General features: G+C 37.9%; 1 long non-coding RNA gene across 2 annotated transcripts; it reads left to right on the plus strand.

Annotated features, from left to right (window-relative positions):
* The first annotated feature begins 2565 nt into the window (after positions 1-2565).
* LOC137496251 (uncharacterized) lies at positions 2566-25206 on the plus strand. Of its 2 annotated transcripts, none has more exons than XR_015496654.1 (3): positions 2566-2761; positions 22320-23465; positions 23612-25206. It is a non-coding gene; the product is annotated as an uncharacterized LOC137496251 (long non-coding RNA). The 2 variants fall into 2 exon arrangements; XR_015496655.1 differs by having other exon boundaries at positions 22320-23159; positions 23467-25206.
* Positions 25207-25689: the final 483 nt, after the last annotated feature.

Consider the following 25689-nt stretch of genomic DNA (forward strand, 5'->3'; position numbering starts at 1 on the left):
GATACTGATTCCTGGGCTCCGGTTATCGGCAGATACAATATCGATATTGAATTCCTGGGTTCCCGATATTGGCTGATATGATTTAAATTCCTGGCTCCTGATATTGACCGATATGATAAGGATACTGATGCAGATTCCTGAGCTCCGTGTATCGGCCGATACTGATTTCTTGGCCCCAGGTATCAGTCAATATGATACCAATTCCTGAGTTCCAGCTATTGACAGATATGATACTGAATCACGTGGTCTGGTTAACAATCGATACAATACCGATACTCACTCCTGGGCTCTGGTTATCGGACGATATGATACCGATACACAAGTAACGCCATCAGTATCGATATTGTTTTGGCTGATACTGAGAGCCTGGGAATCTGTATCAGTATTAATCAGCCAACACTTGGAGCCCAGGAATGATATCAGTATCGCTATAGCATTGGTATCATATCGGCCATTGCCATAGCGATATTGATATCAATTCCTGGGCTCCCAGTATTGGCCGAAATTATACTGACACCAATTCCTGGGCTACCAGTATCAGCCAAAATGATAGCGATACTGATAGCAATACTTGAGTTTCCAGCTGAATATACTAGCACTGTACTGTCTTAATTTTTTTACTGGTGTGCTTAGTAATAAATATTTATTATCTTGTGTATATAATATTTATAAAGTAGTTTGTAGGACTTTTGCAGCATGTTTTTGACTCGTCTGAAACAAAAAAATACCACCATGTGTTTGCAGATATATAAGAAACATGCTGAATGAACATGAAACACACTGCACAAATGAGCTATATGAAGAACAATGCTAAAGTTAGCACAGCTAGGTATGGTTTTTGGACCATGGGCGGCCATGGACATTTTTTTCGCTCTATCTTTAAATAAATTCAAGTAATATCCAACCTTTTTAACGTTCACTCACTCTCAATGCTCTCAATCCCAGAATGCACTGAGCACAATTTTAAGCTCAACCTGGACTGAATTGAACACATCCGTGCGGCATGTTAACGGTGGATGCCGTCGCGTTACACACTCACAAACAGACAGACAGACCCTCGCATCCACACACAGACAGACACACACATTTACACACAGACTGGCGCACGCACACACACACACACACACACACACACACACACTGATGGACTGAGGCTGTTTGTGACAGATGAGAGGAGCTGATGTGGAGCAGGAATACACGCGCCGCTGCTTTCAGCTCCTCCATTGTCAAACAGCCCAGTGAGATTCTGTCTGCGGCTGTGTGTGTGTGTGTGTGTGTGTGTGTGTGTGTGTGTGTGTGTGTGTGTGTGTGTGTGTGTGTGTGTTTGTGTGTGTATGTCTGCGGCTGTGTGTGGGTGCATGTTTGTGTATGTCTACAGTCCTGTATGTGTGTGTATGTGTGTGTATGTGTGTGTATGTGTGTGTATGTGTGTGTATGTGTGTGTGTGTGTGTGTGTGTGTGTGTGTAACGTCACCATCTCCAGCTCTTCATGACATTAATGAGCGTCTGAGCGGGAGGACAGGGCTTGATGTATGTTCCTACACACACATTTCTGCATCTGCATCAGTGTTACAGGAGCTCTTCACCTAAATATAAACCATTTACAGCCCAGCGACACATTTATTCATGACATCTCTGTTGAAAAGCTTAATGGGGTTGTGGACCACCAGTGAAACACCACTGAGGTCTGAACACAATACATATTTCTAAAAAAAACGTCTCCTTAATCATTCATTCATTCGTTTTCCTTTCGACTTAGTCTCTAATTTATCAGGGGTCGCCACAGCGGAATGAACCACCAACTATTCTGGCATATGTTTTACTCAGCAGATGTCCAATAGATGGATCAGCGACTTTTTTAAGCCTACAATTTGAGACTTTTAAAAACTCGGCGAACATCCTGACACTGAATAAACATTGTGTGTATATATATATATATATATAAGAATGAAGTCGATCAGCGTCCTCCACTTTATAAAGTTGTGTTGCTAAAAGAGGAACGCATGTGAATGAATAATTTCCCCTCCTTGTTTTTAGTGAACGCCAAAAACTTGAACATCTTGAGAGAAAATGCCTTCAAACGGTCCGTTAGAGACGCGACGCGCTCCATTTTCACGCTCTGAAGTCTGAAATACATCAAATTGAAAATCCTTCAAGCTGTCATGGCGTTTAATGGACGGCGTGTGCCTGAGCAGATGATTATACTCCTGTAATGTGGAACTTTGTTGTATAAAGTCAGTTTTATTAAGGACTGGTGTGCACTGTGGAATCGGCCCGCGGCAACACTGCCACGAACCTCCCGATGAGATGATTGTCTTCTGCCGGCGGGAGGTCGCTCATCTCCACACACGCCTGAAATTGAAACCATTATACCTCCATTTTGTTATTCATGTTTGTTAACAGGATGAGCAGGGCTCATTTTCAGGCCGTCTGTTCTCGGGGTTTCTCTCATTCACGCTCTTTGTCATTTGCTTGCTTTATTATCATGGATGTAATGGGCTCCTGTGCTGTCACACTTTGCTGAAGACCTTGACGCTTGTTTTTTCTTTCCTTTTTTTTTTCAAGGCGATGCTGCAAACGAGATTCCAGAACGACATTAGGCTCTTTTATTTTCTTGAAGAGAAATGGCATTTCCACAAACGGCTACAAGATGAAGCGACACACACAAACACAGCAGAAGCTGAATTCAGTTTCTCAGACTATTGTTGGTCACTAAACGTAAACGAAAGGAAAGTTCAGCATCAAACTTCAGGAAAAAAAGGTAATATTATACTACAAGTGTTGTATTGTACATTCATTTAATATGTTGAGTCCACTCTGAATTAAACTGCAGTATAAAAACTCCCAGAACTTTACTACTCTTACTAGTGTCTCTCAGGTCTTCACTACTCTTACTTGTGTCTCTCAGGTCTTCACTAGTCTTACTAGTGTCTCTCAGGTCTTCACTAGTCTTACTAGTGTTTCTCAGGTCTTCACTAGTCATACTAGTGTCTCTCAGGTCTTCACTAGTCTTACTAGTGTCTCTCAGGTCTTCACTAGTCTTACTAGTGTCTCTCAGGTCTTCACTAGTCTTACTAGTGTTTCTCAGGTCTTCACTAGTCTTACTAGTGTCTCTCAGGTCTTCACTAGTCTTACTAGTGTTTCTCAGGTCTTCACTAGTCTTACTAGTGTCTCTCAGGTCTTCACTAGTCTTACTAGTGTCTCTCAGGTCTTCACTAGTCTTACTAGTGTCTCTCAGGTCTTCACTAGTCTTACTAGTGTCTCTCAGGTCTTCACTAGTCTTACTAGTCTCTCTTAAGACTTTGATGGTTTTACTAGTCTGCCTCAGTACTTAGCTAGTCTTACTAGTCTGTCTTAGGATTTCACTAGTCTTACTAGTTTCTCTTAAGACTTTACTAGTTTTGCCAGTCTCCCTCGGGACTTCGCTAGTCTTACTAGTCTCTCGCAGGAATTTGCTAGTTCTACTAGTTTCTCTCGGGACTTTGCTAGTCTTATTAGTTTCTCTTAGGATTTCACTAGTCTTATTAGTCTCTCTTATGAGTTTGCTAGTCTTACTGGTCTGTTTAGGGACTTCCCTAGCATTCTAGTCTTTGTCAGGACTTCACTAGTCTTAATAAGTCTTTTTAGGACTTCACTAGTCTCACTAGTCTCTTTCAGGACTTCACTAGTTATTAAATCTCTCTTGGGAAGTTTCTAGTCTTACTAGTGTCTCTCGGGAGTTTGCTAGTCTTACTTGTCTGTCTTAGGACATCTGTAGTATTACTAGTCTCTTTGTGGACTTTTATAGTCTTAAAAGTCTCTCTTAATACTTCTAGTCTTACTAGTCTCTCTCAGTACTTAGCTAGTCTTACTAGTCTCTCTTAGGCCTTCACTAGCCTTACTAGTCTCTCTTAGGATTTCACTAGTCTTACTAGTCTCTCTTATGACTTTGCTAGTCTTACTAGTCTCTCAGGACTTCACTAGCCTTACTAGTCTCCCTTAGGACTTCAATAGTCTTACTAGTCTCTCTTGTGATTTTTCTAGTCTTACTAGGCTCTCTTAGGACTTCACTAGTCTTACTAGTCTCTCCCGAGACAGAGAGGCTTTACTAGTTTTGCAAGTCTCTCTTAAGACTTCGCTAGTCTTACTAGTCTCTCTCAGGAATTCGCTAGTTTTACTAGTTTCTCTCGGGACTTTGCTAGTCTTACTAGTCTCTCTTAGGACTTCACTAGTCTTACTAGTCTCTCTTATGACTTTGATAGTCTTACTAGTCTCTTTAGGGACTACCCTAGCCTTCTAGTCTTTGTCAGGACTTCACTAGTCTTATTAAGTCGTTTTAGGACTTCACTAGTCTCACTAGTCTCTTTCAGGACTTCACTAGTTATTAAATCTCTCTTGGGAAGTTTCTAGTCTTACTAGTGTCTCTCGGTAGTTTGCTAGTCTTACTTGTCTGTCTTAGGACATCTGTAGTATTACTAGTCTCTTTGTGGACTTTTAAAGTCTTAACAGTCTCTCTTAATACTTCTAGTCTTACTAGTCTCTCTTAGGACTTCGCTAGTCTTACTAGTGTCTCTTAGGACTTATCTAGTCTTACTAGTGTCTCATAAGACTTTGCTAGTTTAGTAGTGGCTCTTAGGTATTCGGTAGTCTTAATAGTCTTTCTCTGGACTTTGCTTGTCTCACTAGTCTCTCTCAGGGCTTCACTAGTCTCACTAGTTAATCTCTGGTATAGAAAGCAATTTTAATAAAATAAAATAAATTAAGGTCAATATTATTAGCCCACTTGGGATTTTTTTCAATTGTCTACAGTAAAACAACACTCTTGTTCAATAATGTCCCTAACCTAACTTGCCTGGTTAACCTAATTAACATAGTTCAGCTTTTAGATTGCACTTTAATCTGAACAGTATATTGCAAAATGACGAGAAAATATTACCAACTCTCAACATGGCAAAGACAAAACAAATGAGTAATTAGAAATGTGTTATCAAAACTATATGTTGGGGGAAATCTTTACTCCATTAAGCAACACTTTAAAAAATAATAATTAGAATTTCCCAGGAGGGTAAATAATTTTGAGTTAAACTGTATGTATGTATGTATGTATGTATGTATGTATGTATGTATGTATGTATAAACAGTAAGTCTTGTGTGAATATTGCTCTGGCACACACAGAATGACGCAGTTGGTCAATATTGATTTAACGTTTCCAAGCATGCGTTCTCTGCGGGTCGGTTTTAGCCGGTCACTGGTGGTCTGATGACATCATGAGAACACTCAGGTTTAACAGGACGCTCCAGCACTGGATAAATGCAAACACATGCGACTGCTTCATTCCTAGAGAATTACCCTCCACAGGATTTACTCATCAGAGAGGGAGAATAGCCAGGAATAATCAACAGTTGATGAACACACACTGAGAAAGTTCACTCTGTCATATAATAATATGATATAACAAAACTAACCCTTATATAGATATAATAACAATTGTTCAATGTTGAGGACATTCAGAAGGTGAAATGGTTAGCATTTGGATTTTATTATGCCACCATAGTCTTATTCACATTATTATCATTAAAATCATTATTATTATTAATATTGATACTATTATTATTATTATTATTATTATTATTATTATTATTATTATTATTATTATTATTATTATTATTATTAATGATTTGGGTATTATTGCTATGCTTTTGTTAATTTATTTAATAATTTTATAATAAAAATATATTTAATATATATTGTTATTAATAAGAATAATAACTAATAATAATTATTATTTTGAATTTTAATATTTTAATTACTATTAATATTATTATATTAATTATATATAATATAATATATTATATAAAATTAATGATTTTATTAGTAATTTAAAAACCATACTTGTTAATATAATTGTGTCAATTGGAATAATTATTGTGTAATTTATTATAAACAAAACAATAATAACTATTATAAATTAATATTATTGTTATTATTATTATTATTATTATTATTATTATTATTATTATTATTATTATTATTATTATTATTATTGTTGTTGTTATCATTATTATTATTATAATTATTGTTATTGTTATTATTGGTATTATTATTATTATAATTATTGTTGTTGTTGTTAATATTATTATTATTATTATTATTATTATTATTAATATTATTATTGTTGTTGTTGTTGTTGTTGTTGTTGTTGTTATTGATGTTATTAATATTATTATTATTATTATTGTTATTAATATTATTATTAATATTATTATGCTGTGTGTTTTTCTGTGGCAAATGGCTAATTTAATGAAAATGTCTGAAAAATCAAGTCGGTCAAAATTCAATCAAAATCCTTCAAAGCTATTATTAAGTCATTATATATATATATATATATATATATATATATATATATATATATATATATATATATATATATATATATATATATATATATATATATATAGCTGATGACTGCTGTACCTGTGGGCGAAAAAAAAACAAAAAAACGCTGTTAGCAAAAGCATAAATTCATAAGAATTCACAGTACGAACACAAGCATCAACAGGCCGACAGCTGAATCACATCTCATAATCTGCTAACGGAGCTGTCGCTCAGCGCTGCGGTATTCAGAGTAAAGCTGGAGCTCAGGTTTATTCACTGACCTTCAGCGCATCACATCCTGATAAAGTTACTGTCAGCGCCGCTTATTTCTAAAACACCATCTTCTGATCAGGATTCCAGCAGATGATAGTTCGGTGAAATATGATGCAGCGCATTAGTGGATGATCAGAGAGCAAACACTGTACACACTGTACAACAGATCACATTACAGAACAACCCACATCTCCTCAGACCTCCGGGTAGTCTTACTGATTGGTCATTGGTGACGTTATCTCAACAGGGGTAAAGACAGCTGAAGTTTTCTGAAATTAGTTTTACATATTCTTATTTCTAGAATATTCTGTCTAAACTAGACTAGAAAGACTAGTGAAGTCCCGAGAGAGAATATTAGCCAAATCCTGAGGGAGACTAGTAAGACTATTGAAGACTAGTAGATCCAGAGAGAGACTAATAAGACAAATTAAGTGCTGTGAGAAGCTTGTAAGGCTAGTAAAGTCCTGAGAGAGACTAATAAAACTATTGAAAACTAGTAAATCTCGAGATAAACCAGTAGCCAAGTCCTGAGAGTGACTTGTAAGACTAACTAAAGTCCTACGAGAGACTAGTAAGACTACTGAAGACCTGAGAGAGCCTAGTAAGACTAGCCAATTACTAAGAGAGACTAGTAAGACTACTTAAGACCTGAGAGAGAATAGTAAGACTAGCAAAGTCCCGCGAGAGATTAGTAAGACTAAAGAAGTCCCAAGAGAGGCTAGTAAGACTAATTGAAGTCCTAAGAGCGACTAGTAAGACTACTGAAGACTGGTGAAGTCCCAAGAGAGACTAGTAGCCAAGTCCTGAGAAAGACTAGTAAGACTAATGGACGTCCTAAGAGAAATTGATAGGACTACTAACGATCCCAGAGAGCCTAGTAAGACTAGCAAAGTCCTAAGAGAGGCTAGTAAGTCTAGTAAAATCTTGAGACAGACTAGTAAGATTAGTGAAGTCTTGAGAGAGACTAGTAAGACTAGTAAAGTCTTGAGAAAAACTAGTGAGACAAGTACAGTTTTGAGACTAGAAAGACTAGTGAAACCAGAGAGAGCGACTACTAAGACTAGTGAAGACTCGAGAGAGTGACTACTAAGACTAGTGAAGACCCAAGAGAGCGGCTGGTAAGACTAGTGAAGACCCGAGAGAGCGACTAGTAAGACTAGTAAAGTATTGACACTAGTAAGACTAGTAAAGTATTAACACTAGTAAGACTAGTGAAGACCCGAGAGAGCGACTAATAAGACTTGTGAGGTCCTGAGAGAGACTAGTAAGTCTAGTGAAGTCCTGAGAGAGACTAGTCATGTTTCGTGGCTCAGATATTCAAAGCAAAAACCTGTAGTCTTACTTCTCAGTTCTGACTGCTGCTACCTTCAGAATATTTGTTATTCATCACCAGTTTACCTGAATGTCTGTGAAGAAAACCACCATCTGCTCCAGCACATCTCAGGGAATGATAAAAGTATTCTGTTAAAATAATAACAAAATCTGTCAAAGCCTGATATAATAATACATGTTCAGTGACGTGTGTTTACAAAAGACCTATATATACAATACATATATATATTTAAATTCCCCTACAGGATGAAGGAAAACAGCTGCGTTACCTGCCAGTGACATTCAGATGTTTCCGTCCGGCTCTATTGTGGCAATAAGAGTTCAGGTTTGATGGTTAGAGATGAAATAATCCATGTTTTTGAGGAAGTTCTTTGGCGGTGATGTCACTCTGAGCGGGTTTATGTTGTGGTCACGTTTGTTTGCACAGGAAACGCAGCATGTCAAATCACGGTGAAAAATTGGATGCAATTTAGACGTGGAATAATATAAATCTGGCGAACATGACTTCATCTTTTCCTCATGTGGAAAGTGTGTCTGGGAGCGATCAGTCCGTCGTGTGTGTGTGTGTGTGTGTGTGTGTGTGTGTGTGTGTTTCTGTCATAACAGTCAGTGTTATTCCAGCAGTATATGAGCTCTGGGACTCAGCAATGGAGGTTTAACAGACTGTCGACTTTCCTCTGTGCTGTTTGCTGGACCAAACATGCAAAAATAAATAAATAAATGTGATATATATATAAATATATATAAATTTTTATTTCTTTTATTTTCTATTATTTTCATTAATATTTTATTATTTTATTATATTATTTGTTTTATATTTATTTGTGTTTTTTTGTTGTTATATTTATTTATGCATTTAAATTTATTTATTCTTGTATTTATTTAATGATTATAATTATTTTCATATTTCCGCATTCATTTGTTTTTGCTAGGATATCTTTTTAATTTAAATCAGGAAGGCGGTTCTTATATTTTTATTAATTTTATATTTTGACGATACGAAACAGAAAGTAACGAATAAAGAACTGGTAGTCAGAATTCAAGGAAGGACTCCCTCTGGTGGCCGGATGAATGGCTATTTTTATTTTATATTTATTTATTTATTTTTTTTTTCAAATTCTACATTTTTAGCACAGCTTCATTTCACAAACATCTCAAAATCGCAAAACATTTTTTTAAAAATATATTTAATTTAACATTTATTTTTTGCTCAAATTTGCATGAAACCAATTTCAGTCCTACTTGTTACATTTACTATTTAAGTTATTATTTCTATTTAATTTTCCTTTTTTTTAAAATATTTTTATCAAACTGGTAGTCAGAATTCAAGGAAAAATTATTAGTTTATTTAGTTTTTTTAATAGTTAGAAAATCTGCTCAAATTTACGTAAAACCCATTTCGAACCAATGGCTAACAGTCTGACTTGTTTTATTATATTATATATTATTATATTAAATATTACTTGTTATTATATATGCTATTATTTTATAGTTAATTTTCGCATTTTTTAATTTACGTTTTTAATTTATTTTTAATTTACGTTTTTAGCAAACTGGTCTTCAGAATTCTGGGAAGGGCTCCCTCTGGTGGCTGAAGGAATGGCTTATTTTAATTGATTATATATATATATATATATATATATATATATATATATATATATATATATATATATATATATATATATATATATATATATAGACTCTAAGAAAAGCATTTTTGCAATATATATATATATATATATATATATATATATATATATATATATATATATATATATATATATATATATGTAAATGTTTTACTTTTTTTGCACAACTTCTTTTTTGCCAGCCATTTATTTATTTATTGGATGTGTTTTTCCGCACCAGTGTGAAAATCTGCTAATATTCGCATTAATCTCGTTTCGCTCCAGAAACACAAACGCATCTTATTCTGCCGTTTCTTCTCGCTCTCTTCGTCTCCAGAAACACAATAATTACTGCGTTAATTTTGGAAACGTGCACAAAGAGATGTTCTCGCCAATCTATCAGAATATCAATCTACCTATCAGTTATTACGCCAGAGCCATAATTGAGTGTAATTAAAAACTGCTCTAAGTGCTGTAATTAATGTCATCTGTCAAGCGCTAAAAGCTTCTGGGGGGGGGCGTAAATGACGGAGCGCCGAGACCCCGAACACACTCTCGCTACGGCCACAAGCCACACTTTACTGCATATTAAAGCTTCTGTAATCCACAACAAATGTATGTGACGGATCGTGGGAATCATTCTCACTTCGGTTTGGTTGAAAATATATCTTATGGTTTAATTATGCTAGAAATGTACTGAGTTTCTTGTCTTGTTTTTAGTCTAAATGTTCCTAAATCAAGACAAGTATGTGACAGATCCTGAGTTATGGTTCTTGCTTGGGTTTGGTTGAAAGTGTCTTATGATTTATTAAGCTACAGATTTTACTGAGTTCTTTTTTGGGTCAGACTTTATTTTGATGGTCTGTTTGTTGAATTTAAGCTACACTGTTTCTACATGCCAACTAATTCTCATTAGATTATAAGTAGACTGTTAGGTTAGGGTGAGTGTAAGTTGACATGTACTTGCGAAGTGTCTTATAGTCAGTTAAATGTCTGATGAAGGAGCAGTATCAGCAGATATTAAGCAGACGGTCTACTAATACTCAAATGGAGCGTCAAAATAAAGTGCTACCATTTTTAAATGTATTTTATATTATTATATTTGTCTTGTTTTTAGTCTAAATGATACATTTCTTGATGTAAGTCTGTGTTTCTTTAATTATTTAACAAGCAAAATAATCTGCCAATAGGCTGAGCAAAATACATGTTATTTCAAAGCATAAATTAGATTGTTTTGCTTGTTTTATTGAAAAACTCTCTTCATTTTGACTCATTATTTCTAAAAACAAGACTTAGTTTTGTGCTTATCGTGAAAATGCTTCTTAATTTAAAAGTATTTGGACTAGAAACACTGCATTTTTGTAGTTTATCTTTAAAAAAAAAAGCAAAACAGCATTTATTCGGATTCATTTCTGCTCATATGTAACATGAATATTATATTGACGCATTAATGGGAACATTATGAATATTGATTTTATATAATGTAAAAACTTCTCCACACCAAAGCTATATTATTTGATCTGCAATACAGTAATAATTGTAAAACAGTATTGCAATTCAATATAGTTGCCTTCTATGAGAATATACAGTAAAATATGGTCTGTGATATTAAATAATTAAAATATTTTATATTTTTATATATATTATGAGTATAATTAAACAGTTTTTGTTAGATTACTTTTTGTTTGGTCTTTGGTCCTGACTAATCTGATGTATCTGCACTCATATGTGTCTGTGAAGCGTCGTGTAGAGAATATTACTGTAATAGAGAGATCTGTGAGGGCTGAACTCATTTGTGTGTGTGTATTATTAGATTATTAGACCACTGTAAAGCCGAGGTGTGTGTGCAGATCTTCATCAAGGGAGTGTGTGTGTGTGTGTGTGTGTGTGTGTGTGTGTGTGTGTGTGTGTGTGTGTGTGTGTGTGTGTGTGTGTGTGTGTGTGTGTGTGTTTTGTTGTTGTGAACTCAGAGATCCATCAGGACTCGCTCAGTTCATTCATCACGCTTTCCTTTTCCAGCAACCTTTACTGACAAACTGCTGAGAAACACACAGAGTCACCTCTAAACTCACTGAAACACACACACACACACACACACACACACACACACACACACAAACAGTTTGTTCATTGATCATTTAGAAAGCATTAACTACCAATACAGCTTTATAATTGTTGTCAGTTGTTAATTTCACAAGTTAAGAAGAGTAAATAGACGACATAAACCGTTATTCAGTCGTTCATTTTCTTTTCAACTTCGCCGCTTTATTCATCAGGGGTTGCCACAGCGGAATGAACCGCCAACTATTTCAGCATTTGTTTTACACAGCGGATGCCCTTCCAGCTGCAACCCAGTACTGGGAAACATCCAATCATACTCACACACACACACACACACACTCGCGCACACACACGCACACACACACACACACACACACACACACACACACACACACACACACACACTCATACACTACGGGCAGTGTAGTTGATCAGTTCCCCTATAGCGCATGTGTTTGGACTGTGGGGGAAACCGGAGCACCCGGAGGAAACCCACACCAACACGGGGAGAACATGCAAACTCCACACAGAAACACCAACTGACCCAGCCGAGACTCAAACCCAGTGGCGGTTCTAGTTTAAATGCAACCCAGGCTCATTCAGAAAACATAGTCCCGTGGACGTTTCTGGAGAACGCAAATTATGTAGCCGAAGGGACGTATGGCTGCATATTATTCATTAAGCGAGTGCTTCTGGGCGGTACGACGCCATTCCTTTTCACGCTTACCAGCTGACCGTTTACCTCCGTGTGAAGGGCTTTACCGCCACAACCAGTTTGTCCAGTTAGCTCATCGAGTACGTCGGTGGACTTGAGATGCAGAGAGGAGTTAACCACATTTAGGGAAGAAGTAGGGTGGGTCAGTCGATCGGCCGGTCGCCCAGTCAATCATTCAGTCGTTCAGACAGATGTTCGTTCAACAGCAGCCTCTGGTGGGTTTACGCGAGAACAGCGCGGGCGTGAACGGCAGCGAGAGTCATTTGAAATGCGAAAAAGCGCATACATCGGTCTCTCGTGGATTCGCGAAAACAAAAATCTGCAGAAAAACGTACCTCCCAGGACATATTTCACAGTCTCCAGAAACGTCCCCGGGACTACGTTTTCAGATTGAGCCTGGGTTGTTTAAATGGCGCCATGGGCGAACCAGCCCTTATAACGTGTACAGTAATATGTTCTGTCTTTTAGTAGAAATATTACATGAGAGACTTGCTTTGTTTACCAAATAAAGTGAATCTAACTGGATTTGCATTTTAAACACTAAATAATAGTTCAAAAGATATTAGTGTTATTTTACATATTAGGTTTCAGTCATGATACTCCCTAAATAATTCAGCAGATTTTTTACAAAATTCTCCACAGAAATAGCAAAAAATGTCTGCAGATTCAGACCCTAGCGATCGCCCATATTGCCCATGCCTAAATCCGCCACTGCTCAAACCAGCAACCTTCTTACTGTGAGGCCACAGTGCGACACCACTGAGCCACCGTGCTGCCACTTCTTACAATCACCCCATATCACTCCACAGCATTTCTGAAGTGTGGCTCCAGGATATCCTTGCTTTTGTGTTCAACAGATGAGTCTCGAGAGTTTACAATCACTTGACGCTTGTGTGTGTGTGTGTGTGTGTGTGTGTGTGTGTGTGTGTGTCTTGCTTGAGTGAACTGTCCCTTTAAGACCACCTCATACACAACCTGCCCAGTCCCAGATCTACACGCCGCAGATCCCGAATGGCGTTTTTCCCTGAATGAGATGTGAATGCTTTAACCCGGCAGCTTTCAGAGCAGCGTCTCTCATTTCAGCCCAATGAAACTTTTATAATTGACTCCAGAGCGAGGCGAGAGTCATTTTGATGCATTTTCCTCGTTAGAGACGCCGGTGATTAATGATCTGGCCTATGAAACGCAAGCAGCGAAAGAGGAAATACGCTTTTCTGTTTCTGCTGAGTGAATAATTCAGGTGGGAATGATGTTCATTCCACATCTGCAGGAGAAACCGAACACCGAGCAGCTGCTGTTCCTGCTGCCCGGCTCTATAATCACAGAGTCTGCTTATAGAAACCAGCCGCTGCGTCATAAAGAGCTGGTGCCATCATCAGGCAATGACGACATGAGAAAATATACCACAGTCAACTATAGTAAACACTGTAGTGTCTTTGAACCAGGCTATAGTGAAGTACATGAATGAATCTATTGTGGTGGTTCTACAGTTGCTATGGTAACACAATGACTATAGCAATTTAGCTGTTGTGATTATTCTAGTTGCTATTGTAACACAACAACTATAGTATTTAACCTGTTGTGGATCTATAGTTCCTATGTTAACACAACGGCTATTGTAATTGATTTGTTGTGGCGATTCTATGGTTGCTATGGTGACACAGCAACTATAGTAATTGATCTGTTGTGTTGATTCTACAGTTGCTATGTTAACACAACAACTATAGTAATTAACATGTTGTGGTTCTACAGTTGCTATGGCAACACAACTATTGTAATTGATCTGTTATGATGATTCTACAGTTGCTATGGTAAGACAAAGACTACGGCAATTGATCTGTTGTGATGATTCTACAGTTGTTATGGTAACACAACAACTATAATATTTAACCTGTTGTGGATCTATAGTTCCTATGGTAACACAACGACTATTGTAATTGATTTGTTGTGGTGATTCTATGGTTGCTATGGTGACACAGCAACTATAGTAATCAATCTGTTGTGTTGATTCTACAGTTGCTATGGTAACACAACAACTATAGTAATTAACATGTTGTGGTTCTATAGTTGCTATGGTAACACAACTATTGTTAGTGATCTGTTGTGACAATTTTACAGTTGCTATGGTAACAATGACTATATCAATTTATCTGTTGTGATGATTCTACAGTTGCTATGGTAACACAACGACTATCGTAATTGATCTGTTGTGGTGATTCTATAGTTGCTATGGTAACATAATGACTATAGTAATTGTTCTGTTTTGGTGATTCTAGTTACTATGGTTAAATGACAACTATAGTAATTAACCTGTCGTAGATCTATAGTTGCTATGGTAACACAGTGACTAGTTTAGTTGATCTGTTGTGGTGATTCTACAGTTGCTATGGTAACACACCAACTATAATAACTGATCTGTTGTGTTGACTCTACAGTTGCTATGGTAACACAACAACTATGGTAATTAATCTATGAAGATCTGAGGGTGAGTAAACAGTAAGTAACTGTCCCTTTAAAAATGACATTTTCTACCAGGATGTGTATTTTTCCACACACCGGCGGCAGCCTCTCGCTGAACTCACCGATCAGCAAACATCTGGAAAGGCAGCAGAAAGTGAATGGGGCGGTCATTGTGTGAGGAGAAGCAGATGTGCTGACAGCAGAAGGTGAGCTCATGCTTTCTCTGACCGCACCGCTGAGGAATCAACTCCATTCAGGGTTGAAGAAAACCTGAAGTCCAGCCTCCAAATAACACCAGCCAGAGCCACAATCTGGCAACACAATACAGCCAGCAGAGCCAGGAGAAAAGCAGAGAGTCGTCCGCTCATTGAGGGAAATGCAGATTATGAAATTAGAGTCGTCATGAAACAGAAATTAGGTAATGTGCCTTTTTAACCACCACAAAAAAACATGGAACATTGCATGATTTCATTCTTTAGGAATCAACTGGATCGTTCAAAAAACCAAAATCAAAATAATTTGCACTTAAAAACTTTAATCACAGATCATAACCTTCCCTCCAGCCTCGAAAAGACTTTTGTTCACTTCATGTCAATTGTCCAGTGCTTTAGGGCGAAGCTATCAGTCATTAAGAGTAGACTGTACCAACTGTAGAATCACCACAACAGATCACTTACCATAGTTGTTGTGTTACCATGGCAACTGTCGAATCACCACAACAGATCAATTACTGTAGTTGTTGTTACCATTACAACTGTAGATTCATCATAACAGATCACTTATTATAGTTGTTGTGTTACCATAGCAACTGTAGTATCACCACAACAGATCAATAACTGTAGTTGTTTTGTTACCTTAGCAACTGTAGAATCCCCACAACCGATCAGTTACTATAGTTGTTGTGTTACCATAGCAACATTAGAATCATCTCAACAGATCAATTACTATAGTTGCTGTGTTACCGTAGCAACTGTAGAATCCCCACAACAGATCAATTGTAATAGTTGTCGTCTTACCATAGCAACAGATTAATTCTAGTACTTTACTATAGTATGGTTCCAAAACAATGCAAGTCATTCATTCATTCATTCATTCATTTTCTTGGCTTAGTCCCTTTATTAATCCGGGGTCGCCACAGCGGTATAAACCACCAACTTATCCACCAGGTTTTTACGCAGCGCATGCCATTCCAGCCACAACCCATCTCTGGGGAAAAAACCCTGCAGTGTTTCCTATAAATGACTGTAGTGTTTTGTCATGGTGGTGTCTTCAATAATATTTGTTAAAGCCGAAAGTGTTTGAGTCTGGGTGATGGTTTTATGATGTACTGCTCATTTAGACCATTAAACCAACATCTGACTTCATCTCAGTGTCACTGTTCAACACAATCAATCACCCGATGATTCAAACGCATGCCAATCCTCATACTTATGCTGAAAATACAGCAGTCAGTGTGTGTGTGTGTGTGTGTGTGTGTGTCCTCTGTCTCTGTATGATCAGTGTAGGTGAGCTGCATCGCTTTAATGAAATTCATGCACCATTAGAGATGATAAGAATATGATCGCTGGGAACCTCTGCCGACACTCCACTTCATTTATCACTTTTATTATTTTACAGCGTCCGGCTGAAATGCACATCAGTGTGAGAAACACCGTCACGACTCTCCCCTCAGCTCCGGGTTCACCTGTGAATCAGACGTGCAGGTCGGAGTTCAGGTGTTTCGGACCAATACATTTTCTAAATGGATGGGTTTATTTACACTGACCAAGAAAGCCATCGCATCTGTGACTGTCACATGTTCATTGTATAACACTCTTATATACCAGGCCAGGCTCATTGCAAATGCTTTTGAATCGTGACATATGTTGCTCTGAGTGCATTTCACTTCAGATGATGAATCCACTAGAGGGCGCTGGCTAGATTTTTGCTCATTTAAAATAGGTTACGTTTTGGGTACATTACATGTGGTACATTTTGTTGACCTCTAACTACTTTTGTAAATATGAAACGGTACCTGAAGAACGTTTGTTTAGAAAGGGGCGCTGAGGGCGCTGGCTATATTTTTGCAAATTTAAAATAGTTAAGGGTACATTTTGTTGGTCGCTATGTAGTTTTACTTAATATACAATAAGCTACTTTTGATGTGTTTTGTTGTGCGCCGTCTACTTTGTGCAAATATAAAATGTTATTTAGGGCACGTTGTGTTGCACATTTAAAATGAAAAATCCACTAGAGGACGCTGTTTACATTTATACGAATCTGAAATACATCCCTTAAGCAGGTGTATTTTATATGAAACTATTCAGATATCTCTCTATGGTACAAATATGAACAGTGTCCTGAATCATAGCTGGGCGTTGCGGCGCCGGTTTGCGTACCCTAATAAAAATCTATGTTTAGAATTCTAAAATTCATGGCGCGTCGCTGATCGGTGCATCCAGTGTGCGACCCCCTTTAAGGTACATTTTGTTGACCACTATGCATTTATTTTTGCACTTATTCAGTGAATATTTAATCGGTTACTTAGAGTAGTTGCAATCCACTCTGTGCAAATATGAATTAAGTTACTTAAGGTATGTTTTGCTGTACGTTTCAGATGATAAATCACTAGAGGGCGCTGTCTAGAATTCTGCAAATCTGAAATGCATCACAAGAGGTACATTTTGTTGGCCGTTATGTACTTTTAGTAAATAACAAGTTACTTAGAGTAGGTTTTTTGAGGGCATCTACACAAAAAAAAATATTCAAAGATGATTCCTTGGATTTACACAATTTTTTATGTTAAGTGGTTGTAAACAATTTAATTGTGTTAAATTTAAACAAACAAATTAAGTTGAACATTGTTCAATTTAATTTTATTGATTAAATTCAACACAAATAAATTGTTTGCAACAGTTCTGCATGCAACACTTTTTTCAGTGTACTTTGTGTGCAAATACAAAATACGTTGCTTAGGGTATGTTTTCCTGTACATTTCAGATAATAAATCCACTAGAGGGCGCTGTCTACATTTGTACTAATTTTGTATCTAGTATGTTGCAGTTATAGAAGTATCTACTTTTTTGCGAATTACTTTTAGTAAAATAAGTTACTAAAGGTTAGTTTTGTTGCATGTTAAACATGACAAATCACTAGAGGGCGCTGTCTAGATCTTTGCGAATCTGAAATATGTTATTTAGGATACATTTTGTTGGCCGCTATGTACTTTTAGTGACTTTTAAAAGTTACTTAAGGTATGTTTTGTTGGGTGCCATCTACTTTGTGCAAATATGATGTTACTTATGGTATGTTTTGTTGTACGTTTCAGATGACAAGTCCACTAGAGGGCCATGAATTTTGTACTTCTAGTGAATTAGGTTTTATTGAGGGGGCACATTTTTTTGAGCACCATCTACTTTTTTTTAAATGTAAATGTTACACAGGGCATGTTGTGCTGTACGTTTTAAATGAAAAATCCACTAGATAGACAGACAGATAGATAGATAGATAGATAGATAGATAGATAGATAGATAGATAGATAGATAGACAGACAGACAGACAGACAGACAGACAGACAGACAGACAGACAGACAGACAGACAGACAGACAGACAGACAGATAGATAGATAGATAGATAGACAGACAGACAGACAGATAGATAGATAGATAGATAGACAGACAGACAGATAGACAGATAGACAGATAGATAGATAGATAGATAGACAGACAGACAGATTCAGGAGAAGGTTTTGAGTGTGGAGGGAATAATGAGACTGCAGAGATGATTGACAGCTCTCTCCATCAGGGCGTGGCTGAGCACAGAGACGAGCCAATGAGAGTCTGACAGCGACAGATCTGCTCATTAACCCTGTGAAAGACAGAAAGAGAGATGGAGAGAGAGAGAGAGACTCAGCTTCCGTTATGAGCTTTGAATGTAAAAGTGTTTCATTCGTCCATTCATTGACTGTGAATGTGAGTTCGACCTGCTCATCTCTCCTGCAGTCAGTGAAGTGGAGAAGACCAGCTCATCATCTTCATCTGCTTCATCATCTTCATCCGTCTGTGTGTCGTCTTCATGACAGAAACCCGTCTGTCTGTGTTGGGCTGGGCAGAAAGAAAACGCTGGGCTGCACACAATCAATGTGTGTTAGGACAATGTGGAGGAATTAGATAGATAGATAGATAGATAGATAGATAGATAGATAGATAGATAGATAGATAGATAGATAGATAGATAGATAGATAGATAGATAGATGCAACTCATAATATCATTCATTCATTTTCCTTCAGCTTTGTCCCTTATTTATGAGGGCCACCACAGCGGAATGAACCACCAACTATTCCAGCATATATTTTACACAGCAGATGTCCTCCGAGCTGCAACCCAGTACTGGGAAACACCAATACACATTCATTCACACACACACACACACACACACTCGTACACTACAGCCAATGTAGTTCATCAGTTCCCCTATAGCGCATGTGTTTGGACTGTGGGGGAAACCAGACCACCCTGAGGAAACCCACGCCAACACGGGGAGAACATGCAAACTCCACACAGAAACACCAACTGACCCAGCCGGGACTCGAACCAGTGACCTTGTAACCAATGAGCCACCATGCCGCCCCTCACGATATCATATCAGTCACAAATTCATTATGAAGTACCTCAAGGCTCAGTATTCAGACCATTGTTATTTACACTTTAAATGCGCCTCTCTGATAAATACAGAGCTTTCCCAGAGATTATTGGTGTGTGTTAGGTGTTTGTTTTGTTTTTAAAAGCAAATTTAAGTGACTCAAACTCAAAAATGAACACAAACGCTATCCTGGTTTACAAAAAAAGCACGCAAAACTCTGGAGATATTAATATTCTGTTTATTTTGAGTGTTTCCAGAGCAAAAACAATAAGATTTGATAAAGTGTAAAACACACACACGCAGTGAGACAGAGAGAGTCAGGAACAGAGACTTTAGGGACATTAAACATGCTGGAAACAAAGCATGAATGAGAATAAACGCCCTGATTATTTATTATAGCACTGCTGAGAGTTTTCTTTGCATTTTAATCATCATTAGTGGTTTCCTGACTCTGACTCACACACATTAGTAATAGTACTAATAATAAAAATAATATAATAGTAATGGGCAGCATGGTGGCTCAATGGTTAGCACTGTGGCCTCACAGCAGGAATTGTAGCTGGTTTGAGTCTCGGCTGGGTCAGTTGGTGTTTCTGCGTGGAGTTTGCATGTTCTCCCTGTGTTGGCGTGGGTTTTCCTCTGGTTTCCCACTCAGTCCAAACACATGTGCTATAGGGGAACTGATCAACTAAATTGGCCAAAGAAGGGGTGGGGGGGTTGGGTCAGTCACTCAGTCAGTCAACAGCGGCCTCTGGTGGATTTATGTGAGAACAGCAGGGGTGAATGGCCTCGCGAGATAAATTTGAGGACGGGAAAAGTGTACACAGAGGCCTCCGGTGGATTCACAAAAACAAAAAATGCAAAAAAGAAAAAAAAAACGTGGCTCCTGGAAAATATTTGGCGCTCTCCAGAAATGTATACAGGGGTACATAATCATAAGGACAGCCTAGGTTGGTTAAGACATATGTTGCATTATTTAAATCTACTTTTCGATGCGATGTTGGTGTTATTTCCAGTAACTGGTATAATTGCGCAGTCATTTTTGAGTAAAAGTGTGTGTTATTCTGATGTAAAATGTAAATTGGTTTCTAGTATAAAGCAGAAAAATCGCCCCGGCGTCTGCAGACGTTCATTAATGACTCCTGGAGCTCATGGGGATAACAGTGTTTGCAGCACCGGGGAGTAAAAGGTTGTTTAAATCTGGACTTCATTACAATAATAAGAGTGTCCGAAAGCCAGCGACAACAATAGAGCTTTTGTTCTGCGGCCATGAAGAGCTTAAAGCCAAGATTCCTCAAGAAAAATGATAAATATAGCTCATAAAGAGAGCGAGAGAGAGAGAGAGAGAGAGTGAAGTCAGTGCGGACGAGTTCAGGCAGTTTTGACAGGCTCTGAATTTATCAGCGAGGTGTCAGAAGAATTAACCGAGATAAGAGCAATGTGACAAAAAACTTCTGAAGACTTCCAGACTCACAGAGAGAGTGAGAGAGAGAGAGAGACTGCAAAATATGCCTTACTTAGAGTTTTTGTCTTATTTTCTAGTCCAAATATCTAAAAACTCTTGAATCAAGAAGCATTTTCTAGACCAGCACAAAATAAAGTCTTGTTTTCAGAAATAATGAGTCAAAATGACGAGAGTTTGTCCTAAAAACAAGCAAAATAATCTGCCAAAATGAAAAGCTAGTTTGTTTTCCCTTCCACCATTTGCTTACCCTGTTTAGGAACAGAACGATCAGCCTGATCTCACGAGGAAACTGAAGTATTTTACGTTTTGTCAGTTTATCAGTTGTACGAAAATGTTCGGTTTTGAAAAGGAGGCGTGGCACCTAACCCCACCCCTAAGTCCAACCGTCATTGGGTGATGAGCAAATCATGCTAAATGGTTCAAATTAGATTGTACGAATTCATACAAATTAGCCACTAAATCAAAGTTACGATGTGCCGTGAGATTGCGTTGGAACAACTTTGCAAAGGGAGAAATTTCAGTAGTGAAATGTTTTGTTTTGTTTTTGTATATTTTATTAAGTGTTTGTGATGGATAATTCTATAGGAAATGTCTTATTCATTTATTTTATTTTCCGCTTAGTCCCTTTATTAATCCAGGGCCGCCGCAGCGGAATGAACCGCTAACTAATCCAGCACATTTTACGCAGCGGATGCCCTTCCAGCCGCAACCCATCTCTGGGAAACATCCACACACACTCATTCACACACATACACTACGAACAATTTAGCCTACCTAAATTACACATGTGTTTGGACTGTGGGGGAAACAGGAGCACCCGGAGGAAACCCATGCGAATGCAGGGAAAGCATGCAAACTCCACACTGAAACGCCAACTGACCCAGCCGAGGCTCGAACTAGTGACCTTCTTACTCTGAGGCAACAGTACTACCTACTGCGCCACTGCATCGCCCAGAAATGTCTTCTGTTATTAGTAGTATTAGTCATGTTTTCTTCCTATCAATATCAGAAATTCCAAAAGTCTGATTTGGTGCTGATTGAGTAGCGTTGAGTAATAGAGAGTGTATTGATTTGTTTGCTGATGAAATCCAAATCCTCTAAAGCAGGGGTGGGCAAACTCGGTCCTGGAGGGCCGGTGTCCTGCACAGTTTTGCTCCAACACTAATCAGGCACACCTGAACATGCTAATCAGAGTCTTCAAGATCACTAGAAATCTACAAGCAGGTGTGTTTGATCAGAGTTGGAGCTAAACTGTGCAGGACACCGGCTCTCCAGGAGCGAGTTTGCCCACCCCTGCTCTAAAGCATTGTTAGTCTGCATTATTTAGAGCTGGGAACACTTCCCTAAAGACATTATAATTTGAACGGCATCTGCGCTAATGTTAGGTTTTTTTTATTATTCCTGAGGTTTCCATAATCATGGACCTGGCCGTATCCTGAGCAGCTGCTGTGGTGGCTATGGAGGAGTGGAGAGCAGATTCTTGTAAGACCCCAGTGACAGACGATTCCTCACATTGATCCTGAAGGGCCAGCCTGAACACCAGCTGGTGACCTCTCCCCCCAGCAGCTTCTCCACGATGGACGTCCAGCGTTCTCCTGCCTCCAACCACCATAGACTGCAGCTCTGCACAAGATGTTTGGCCAGTGGAAAAAAGGTTGTGCCCCCACTGAGCCTGATTTCCCTCCAGGTTTTTTAATTCTTCACTTTCGCCAATTGGTGAAGTTTGTCTCCGCTGTCGTCACTGGCTTGCATGGTTCGGGATCTGTAGAGCTGCATGGATGCATTTGCTCTTCAGTGTTTGGATTCTCAGTAGTGAATATTAAACCACACTGAGCTGAGCAGAACTGAACTGAAACTCTGAAAACTGAACTGAACAAAAAAAAGCTGTTATTTCAGCATGCGTTTCCGGCTGAATTGAAATATTGACTAGTAAATGGGGTTTTATTTTTAGCCCCGCCTCTTATATTTTATTAAAGGGGCGTGGCTAAGCATATTTCACCCAATCAGAGTCATCTGTAAACAACTTTTATTTCAGCATCTAGTCCCAGCTGAAATGGAATATTGATTTTGGGCGGGGTTTTATTTTAGAGCTCCGCCTCTTAACTTTCACTCGCAGCAAATTAACTGTTAGAGAGGCGTGGCTAAGCATATTTCACTTAATTCACTCGAAGTAAACTAAACAGTAAAGGGGTGTGGCTAAGAATATTTCATTCAATCAGAGTCAACTATTTTTATTCCAGCATCTAGTCCCAACTGAAACTAAATATTGATTAGTGGGCGGTGTTTTATTTTAGAGCTCCGCCTCTCATCTTTCACTCACAGCAAACTAACTGTTAAAGGGGCGTGGCTAATAATTTTTCATCCAATCAGAGTCAACCATTTTTATTTCAGCAGGCATTTCCAACTGAAATGGATTATTGATTGGTGGGCGGGGTTTTATTTTAGAGCTCCACTCAATTCTCCCTCACAATAAACTAACTATGAAAGGGGCGTGGTTAAGCATATTTCACCCAATCAGAGTCATCTGTAAACAACTTTTATTCCAGCATCTAGTCCCAGCTGAAACGAAATATTGATTAATGGGCGGGGTTTTATTTTAGAGCTCCGCCCTTCATCTTTCACTCACAGCAAACTAACTGTTAAAGGGGCGTGGCTAATAATTTTTCATCCAATCAGTCAACGATTTTTATTTCAGCAGGCATTTCCAACTGAAATGGATTATTAATTGGTGGGCGGGGTTTTATTTTAGAGCTCCACTCAATTCTCCCTCACAATAAACTAACTATGAAAGGGGCGTGGCTAAGCATATTTCACCCAATCAGGGTCATCTGTAAACAAGTTTTATTTCAGCATCTAGTCTCAACTGAAATGGAATATTGATTAGTGGGCGGGGTTTTATTTTAGAGCTCCGTCTCCTAACTTTCACTTGCAGCAAATTAACTGTTAAAGAGGCGTGGCTAAGCATATTTCATCCAATCAGAGTCAATCAGAGACAATTTTTATTACAGCATGTATTTCCAACTGAAATGGGGTTTTATTTTAGAGCTCCGCCTCTTGTCTTTCACTCACAGCAAACTAATTGTTAAAGTCTGAAGCGAAATATTGACTAGAGGGCAACTTACAACTAATTGTTAAAGGGGCGTGGCTAAGCATATTTCGTCCAATCAGGGTCATCAAAAAGCAACTTTTATTTCCAACTGAAATGGAATATTGATTAGTGGGCAGGGTTTTATTTTAGAGCCCCTCCCCTTAACTCTCACAGTTAAAGTAGCTGTTAGAGGGGCGTGGCTAAGCATATTTTACCCAATCAGTGTCATCAGAAAATTCTAGCAGAGGCAGATGGGCAAATTTTGCTTAAAGAATAACAAAATAAGTGTGTGTGTGTGTGTGTGTCTAACTTGTACAGATTAATTTCTCTCTTTAAGATTAATAATGTGCGCTATACAGAATTACGTTTGATTTCCTCCGGACTTTTGCACAGATTTTCCCATTCCTCGACTGTTTTAAGTGCATTTATTGACTAGCGCTGAGCGTTTTAGCATGGAGCTGTGATGTGTTCTTGCTGGAGCTCATTACTGGAGACTTACAGTCGATTGAGAGCGTAAAGACGACTCTCTCTCTCGAATCCACCATGAAATACTGGAGCAGATCTCAGCGTGAGGATTTACTCCTGCTCTGAGGTTAATGCGCGGGGCTTTATTGGCTACAGTGCATTTCCTTTATTATAATGTGCAGGTTTGGTTGTGAGGACGCCTCAGTATACACAGAGTCATTGTCATGCAGTACAACAGTGAAGCTCAATCTCTGATTACTGCGCTGAACAATCGTCAGAGCACAAACAAGCACAAATTGATTTATCCTTTAATTATTTCCAGTCCTAGTCCTTATTAGTATAAAGCATATAGTCCAAATTAGCAAACTTATAGCCCAGTAGCTCCACCCACAGTGGGCGGGATCATGCTTCAAAATGTCCACTGCACATTTTCACCATCATATACTTTATTCTAATATTGACACTTATTTTTAATATTTACATTAAGATTGATTGGCTAAGTGACTGGGTTATTGATTGATTGATTGATTAATTGATTGATTGATTGATTGATTGATTGATTGATTGATTGATTGATTGATTGATTGATACAGTTTGTATTGTGTAAGTGAACTGAACTGATGGATTACTGGATTACTAATTGATTTCGTGATTAAGTCATTAAATGACTTATTTATTGATTAATAAGTCAATGATTTTGAATGATTAGTTATTAAACGATTAATTGATTATTTTCATAATTAAGGTTTTGATAGATTTATTGATTGGTTGGTTGGTTGATGGATGGATGGATGGATGGATGGATGGATGGATGGATGGATGGATAGATAGATAGATAGATAGATAGATAGATAGATAGATAGATAGATAGATAGATAGATAGATTGATTGATTGATTGATTGATTGATTGATTGATTGATGAATTATTTATTGTGTAAATGACTCAATAGATGACTGATTAATGGACCACTGGATTTGATTGAGTAATTGAGTGTGATTGTGTCACTAATTGATAATTATCAATAAAAGATAGATTAAGTCATTGATTGATTGATTGATTGATTCATTGATTCATTGATTGATTCATTGATTGATTCATTGATTGATTGATTGATTGATTGATTGATTCATTCATTCATTCATTCATTCATTCATTCATTCATTCATTCATTCATTCAAGTGAATGTTTGATTTTTTGACTAACTGACTGGCTGATGGATTG

Source organism: Danio rerio, chromosome 7 (genome assembly GCF_052040795.2).
Source record: "Danio rerio strain M-AB ecotype USA chromosome 7, GRCz13ab, whole genome shotgun sequence".
Lineage (NCBI taxonomy): Eukaryota > Metazoa > Chordata > Actinopteri > Cypriniformes > Danionidae > Danio > Danio rerio.